Source organism: Jaculus jaculus, chromosome 4, assembly GCF_020740685.1.
Source record: "Jaculus jaculus isolate mJacJac1 chromosome 4, mJacJac1.mat.Y.cur, whole genome shotgun sequence".
In the NCBI taxonomy this organism is placed as follows: domain Eukaryota; kingdom Metazoa; phylum Chordata; class Mammalia; order Rodentia; family Dipodidae; genus Jaculus; species Jaculus jaculus.
Genome location: NC_059105.1, coordinates 391558 through 398682, shown reverse-complemented (window position 1 = coordinate 398682; position 7125 = coordinate 391558). Strand labels below are relative to the sequence as shown.

The 7125-nt window shown below is 44.8% G+C and overlaps 1 non-coding gene across 1 annotated transcript; it reads right to left on the bottom strand.

Moving 5' to 3' along the window:
- Positions 1-5870: 5870 nt before the first annotated feature.
- LOC123460319 lies at positions 5871-6078 on the bottom strand. Its single transcript, XR_006636893.1, has one exon. It is a non-coding gene; the product is annotated as a small nucleolar RNA U3 (small nucleolar RNA).
- Between the last annotated feature and the right edge of the window lie 1047 nt (positions 6079-7125).

Below are 7125 nucleotides of genomic sequence, written 5' to 3'. Positions count from 1 at the left end.
AAGGGGCCTCCCACAACAGCTCTCCCTCAGCAGCAAGCTCCACCATCAGAAGCAGATGGTGGGGCATACCTGAGGCACAGCCACTACCGTTTTAAGACAGCACTGGTTCTTAGTACCCCCTTCTGCTCTGCTTCTGGATCTCTTATTGATACAAGTCCCAGGAGGCCTCAAGTGTGGGAATAGTTAGCAAGGAGGTAGGAGGCAATGAGTGGGGTCATTTAGGTACTGGCAAGGTTCACCAGTTTCATTCACTATTACAGCTGGGGGCTGGGTAGAAACCAGGGCTGCAGTGGCTTGGATGGCTGAAAAATGGACCATAGGTGGCCTCAATGACTGAGATGGGAATGCTGAATATAGAAGGTACTCAGAGAACTGATAAGTGAATGTGGAAGGGGTTTGTCCTCCTGCAGGTCAACTTATTCCCCAGTACCCTAGCCTCCCTTGGCCCACAGCAAAGCAATGCTAATGTGTGGGTGGCTTTGTCTGCCCAGGCTTCTGTCCTTGCAGCAAATCTTTTGGTCTATTTCTAACACAAAAAAGTAATGTTTCACCTGTAAGAACACAGAAAAGCACAGGGCTTACAGTGGGAATGGAGATAAGGACATGGTAGAGAAGATACATTCCAACAACAGCAGAAGGATAAAAATCAGACATAAATGGAACAAGAGGGCTGGAGAGATGGCTTAGCGGTTAAGGTACTCGCCTACGAAGCCTAAGGACCCATGGTCTACTCTTCAGATCCCACATAAGACAGACACACAAGGTGATACAAGCAAGCACAAGGTGGTGCACACGTCTGGAGTTTGAGTACAATGGCTGGAAGCCCTGGCGAGCCAATTCACTGTCTTATTACAAAAAAAAAAGAAGCCAGTCTGTTGGGCCTGGCTCAGATAAATAAATAAATGGAACAAGGAATGTGACAGAGCTGGGTGTGGTGGGAGGCAGAGGTGGGTGGATCACCATGAGTTCAAGGCCACCTTGAGACTACATAGTGAATTCCAGGTCAGCCTGTGCTAGCGTGAGACCCTGCCTTGAAGTCCCCCACCCCCGCAAAAATGTGACAGCCTATATGAGGAATGCTGTAAAAAGCACCTTAAAGACATCAAGGTAGACAAGGACAGATACAAGCTGGGCAGAGAATCATTGCAGATGAGGCAGCTCTCCATGTGAGCATTCATAAGCCTAATGCAATCTTTAAGAATCATTAGGATACTTTCCCTTTGAATCAAAACAAGCTAATTATAAAGTTCATGAGTGAGGGGGTGCAGGGAGGCAGGCAGGCAAAAATAGCTAGGAACCTGACATGGGAGGAGAGCAGCAGCTCTGCTCTAGGTGAGCTGTGCCAGAGCAAGTCCTTGCCCAGAGGGTGGTAAAGCATTACTTACTGTTCTGGGCCTTGCAAGACAATCACAGGCTGGTAGAAGAATGTATGTAATAGGCTTTATATACAGAATTCAGAGATACAGTAAAGGTTGAAACATCAGACAAGCAAGAAACCAAGCTGGGCATAGTGGTGCACACTTTTACAATCCCAGCACTTAGGAGACAGAGTTAGGAGGATTGCTGTGAGTTGGAGGCCAGCCTGGGACTACACAGTGAATTCCAGGTCAGCCTGGCCTGGTATGAGATCCTACCTAAAAAAAAAAAAAAAAAAAAAAAAAATAGGGCTGGATGGATGGCTTAACGGTTAAGGTGTTTGCCTACAAAGCCAAAGGAATCAGGTTTGAGTCCCCAGGACTCATGTTAGCCAGATGCACAAGGAGGCACACATGTCTGGAGTTTATTTGCAGTGTCTGGAGGCCCTGACCTGCCCATTCTTTCTCTCTTTCTCTTTTCCCCTCTTTCTCTGTCAAATAAATAAGTAAATAAAAATAAAAAATATATTAAAAAACAACAAAAGAAACTGTTCAAGGGCTGAGGAGAAGGTTCAGTGGTTAAAGATGCTTGCAATGCCTGTTGGCCTTAGGTTCAGTTTCCCAGTACCCCATGTAAAGCCAGATGCACAAAGTAGTATATGTGTCTGGAGTTCATTTGCAGTGGCAAGAGGCCCTGGCTTGCCCAGTCTCCCTCTCTTGTTAAAAAAAAAAAAACAGAAAAAAACCCACAAGCCGGGTGTAGTGCCACATGCCTTTGATCCCAGCACTCGGGAGGCAGAGGTAGGAGAATTGCCATTAGTTCGAGGCCACCCTGAGAATACATAGTGAAGTCCAGGTCAGCCTGGGCCAGAGTGAGATCCTACCTTGATTAACTAACTAACTAACTAAATAAATAAATAAATAAAAGTCTATGTTGAGCATGGTGGTACACGTCTTTAGTCCCAGCATTTGGGAAGCAGAAGTTGGAGGATGATCATCATGAGTTCAAGGCCAGCATGGGGCTACAGAGTGAGTTCCAGGTAAGCCTAGGCTAGAGTGAGACTACCTCAAAAAAAAAAAACAAAAAAAACAAAAAAACCCTGACTCTAGCTAGGTCTGGTGGCTCATACCTACGATTCCAGCAATTGTGGCAGGCAGATCAATTGGCATGAATTCAAGGCCAGCCTGGTCTATGTAGGGAGTTCAGAATAGCCTAGGCTATAGGGTGAAATCCTGTCTCAAAAAAAGGGGGGGGGGGACTGGGCTTAGGAGACTGAGGTAGGAGGATGGCTGTGGCCTTGAAGCCAGCCTGGAGCTGCAGAGTGAGTTACAGGTCAGCACGGGCTAGAATAAGACCTTACCTTGAAAAAAAAAAAATAGTTCAGTCCTGTGAAAAGTGTCACCTCATCCCAATAAAGACTTCTGCATCCCCTGCACCCAGACCAGTGGAACAAAGATTAGTATGGAGAAAGCAAAATCTTCATATAATTTTGAATCCGTGAATAATAAAGACAAAATGCTGCTGAAAAGATAAAAATAAGAGACATGAAAACCCAAAATATTCTGGCAGCCTTTCCCCCACCTATTATTGACCCAAATAGAAATATTTTATGAGAGAAAAAGGAGAGAGAGAATTGGTGTGCCAAGGTCTCTAGCTACTGCAGTTGAACTCCAGATATGTGCACCATTTTGTTCTCCTGTATGACCTTGTGCATCTGGCTTATGTGGGTTTTGGGGAGTCAAACCTGGGTCCTTAGGCTTTGCAGGCAAGTGCCTTAACTGCTAAGCCATCTCTCTATCCCCAAAATCCAAATTTAATATCAATCTCTATTGTCCTTGAAGGTAGACACCTTGCTCATGCTATGGGGGTGCAAAACCCTGTGGAGAAAGGACCACAACTAAGCAAGCTGATTATTTGCTCTTGGGTTAGCAGCCCTACTTTTAGAAATCCCAAAGACACACTTGAGAAAAATCCAAAATGACATATGCAAAGCTTCATGTTCCATTATCTGATGAGCAAGACTAAATGACCCCTATGTCCTCAGTATTAGAGAGCTGCTGGCAGAGTTGCCTCAGGAAGCCCTGCAGCAGAGGTTTGCCTGTGAGGACAGATGCACCTTGTTTTAGTTCTCTAACAAACCATGTTAACTGATTTACATGAGAAAAACTAGCAAGAGAACCAAATTTTAGAAATTAATATACCAAGTTGGTGACAGTACAGATAGAAATTAATGTGTTACATTTTAACTATGTCTTCAATAAAAATTCAATCAGCTGAGCTGGGCGTGGTAGTGTACGCCTTGAATCCCAGCACTCGGGAGGAAGAGGTAGGAGGATTGCCATGAGTTCAAGGCCACCCTCAGATGACAGTTAATTCCAGGTCAGCCTGGACCAGAGTGAGACCCTACCTCACAAAACAAAAAAAAAACATTCAATCAGCCAACTTGTTAAGACATATTACTTTGAAATAATTGCATATTGTATAAATATAACAATTTAATGTTTTTAAATTTTTTTTAATTTATTTGAGAGAGAGGGAGAATGAGCATGCCAAGGTCTCTAACTACTGTTAACAAACTTCAGATGCATGTACCACCTGGTGCATCTAGCTTGCTCAGGTTCAGTTCCCCAGTGCCCACATGAGATGGATGCACAAGGTGGTGCATGTGTCTGGAGTTTGTTTGCAGAAGCTGGAGGCCCTGGCTTGCCCAATCATATTCTTTCTCTCTCTCTCTCTCTCTCTCAAATGAATTAATGTTTTTTTTTTGTTTTGTTTTGTTTTTTTAAAGAGATTTAGCCAGGCGTGGTGGCGCATGCCTTTAATCTCAGCACTTGGGTGGCAGAGGTAGGAGGATTGCCATGAATTCCAGGCCACCCTGAGACTCCATAGTGAATTCCAGGTCAGCCTGGGCTAGAGTGAGACCCTACTTTGAAAAACAACAACAAAAAAAAAAAAAAGAAGAAGAAGAAGAAGAAGAAGAAGAGGGAACCGGGAAATGGCTTAGCGGTTAGAGCCTTTGACTCTGAAGCCAAAGGACTCCTGTTTGAACCACCGGGACGCACGCAAGCCCGAGACACAAGGGGGCACTCGTGTGTGCTAGGGCACCTGGTGTGCCCAATTCCCTGTATCTGTCCCTTTCTCTTCTTGATTTCTCACTTTCTCTCTCATAGTTAAATAAGTAAAATACTTTGGGCTGGAGAGATGGCTTAGCGGTTAAGCACTTGCCTGTGAAGCCTAAGGACCCCGGTTCGAGGCTCGATTCCCCAGGACCTACGTTGGCCAGATGCACAAGGGGGTGCACGGGTCTGGAGTTTGTTTGCAGTGGCTGGAGGCCCTGGCGCACCCATTCTCTCTCTATGCCTCTTTCTCTCTCTGTCTGTCGCTATCAAATAAATACATAAAAATAAACAAAAAAATTTAAAAAAGAGAGATTCAAAGTCAAATAATAGAAACAAAACCCATTATTTAAAAATATGAACTCACTTTTTTTTTTTTCCCAGGTAGGGTTTCACTGTAGCTCAGGCTGACCTGGAATTCACTATGTAGTCTCAGGGTGGCCTCGAACTCATGGTGATCCTCCTATCTCTGCCTCCTGAGTGATGGGATTAAAGGCGTGTGCCACCACACCCAGCTAAACTCACATTAAAAAAAAATTGGGGGGGGGGCTGGAGAGATGGCTTAGCGGTTAAGCGCTTGCCTGTGGAGCCTAAGGACCCTGGTTCGAGGCTCGTTTCCCCAGGACCCACGTTAGCCAGATGCACAAGGGGACGCACGCATCTGAAGTTCGTTTGCAGTGGCTGGAAGCCCTGGCGCGCCCATTCCCTCTCTATCTGTCTCTTTCTCTCCCTCTCTCTGTCACTTTCAAATAAATAAATAAAAATGAACAAAAAAAAACTAAAAAAAATTTGGTTTTAACTTGTATTTATTTACCTGAGACAGAGAGGGAGAAAGAATGGGCACACCAGGGCCTCCAGACACTGCAAATGAACTCCAGATGGATGTGCCACTTGTGCATCTGGCTTACGTGGGTCCTGGGGGAATTGAGCCTGGGTCCTTTGGTTTTGCAGGCAAGCACCTTAACTACTAAGCCATCCCTCCAGCCCTGAACTCACATTTTTAAGTGCTAATGGAGTTAAGGGAGGAGGTTATGTTAGTCAGCTTTCTGGTCACTGTGATAGGATATCTGAATAAACAACATAAGGGAAGAATTATTTTGCTCGGGGTTCCAGTCCATCATGGCCAGGAATATGTAATGGTGCTCATATCATGGTGTATCCAGGAGCAAAAGGGAATACAGGAAGGAGCCAGGGTGAGATAGAACTCCAAAGACACACTCCTAACCTATTTCCTTCAGCTAGACCTTACCTATTGATACAGGACTTGGTATTCCTTTGCCAATGCACCAATATATGCCAACAAACATAAGATACAATAATTTGGGGGTGTTTCTGGATTCTTATGAATTCAAAGAATTGACAACCATTGACTAGAGGATAAAGTTTACAGTTCTTTTCCCCCCTCAGACTTCATTCTTTCCCTCTAATTCTCCCACAGGGAGAGAAGAATGATCCTCAATGGTAATGGGCAACTGTAGCAAAACAACAGCAAAGGTCACCTTCATGCTCAGGAAAGAACACTGTACCTCCTCCTCATGGTTTCCCATACTCTACACAGAGAAACTTCTCTAGTAACAAGTTGTAGAAATGACCCCTGAAAGTACTGTTTGTACAGGTTTTATTATAGTTTAGAGCTTTAGGAGAAAGTGCTTTAAGAGAAGGGGAACTTTGGGCTGGAGAGATGGCCTAGTGGTTAAGGCACTTGCCTTCAGAGCCTAATGACCCAAGTTTGATTCCCCAGTACCCAGGTAAAGCCAGATGTACAAAGTGGCCAGTTGCATCTGGAGTCTGTTTGCATTGGCTATAGGCCCAGGCACGCTCATTCTCTGTCTCTCTTCCATCTCTCTAGCCACTGAGAAGAGTAACACAGGGTGGTTATACTGTAGTCTTTACCAGGTCACATACAAGTAGAACCTCTAGGTGAAAGGCTGACTAGAAACTGACAACAGGTCACACTGAGGACTGGTGGGGCTCAACGGGAGAATCCTGGGTTCCATCTCCAACACTCTAAGAAAAAACATTTTAAAAAGAGAGAGAGAGATAGTGAGAAAAGATAGCTGGGTGCGGTGGTGCACACCTTTAATCCCAGCACTTGGGAGGTAGAGAGGTAGGAGGATTGCCACGAGTTCGAGCCAGCCTGAGACTACATAATGAATTCCAGGTCAGACTCTAAAGCAAGACCCTACCTGGAAAAACCCAAGGAGGGTGTGTGGGGTAATGTATGGCTGCACATCAAGCTTGGCTGTAGTGTGATGACCAAAGAGAAGTTTATTATGTGCTGGGACACGATGAACCCAGCTCCCCAGAAGTATTTCCAGCCAAAGCTTAGATCCAGTTTCCACACCATAGAGTGAAGAGGGAATGAAGTGGAAGAGTAAAGACCAAGGCACCAAGTTCTCAAGAAAACAGTTTTAGTAGCTGGCTAAGACTCTGGCAGAGTGACCTCCAAAAAAAATCCAAGTCTTGATTCAAGGTTTTACACACTTTTTATAGTAAAGAACACCCGGTAATACTGACCATATTTGACGATATGTGATTGGTCACTTCTTACTTTTCTCTAGGCTGGACAGGGTTAAAAGGGAAGGAGGGAGGTAGGCTCAAGGACACTGGCCAGCCTGCTACAGATGTTTCTTGTTTTTCTTTTCTTCAGTTC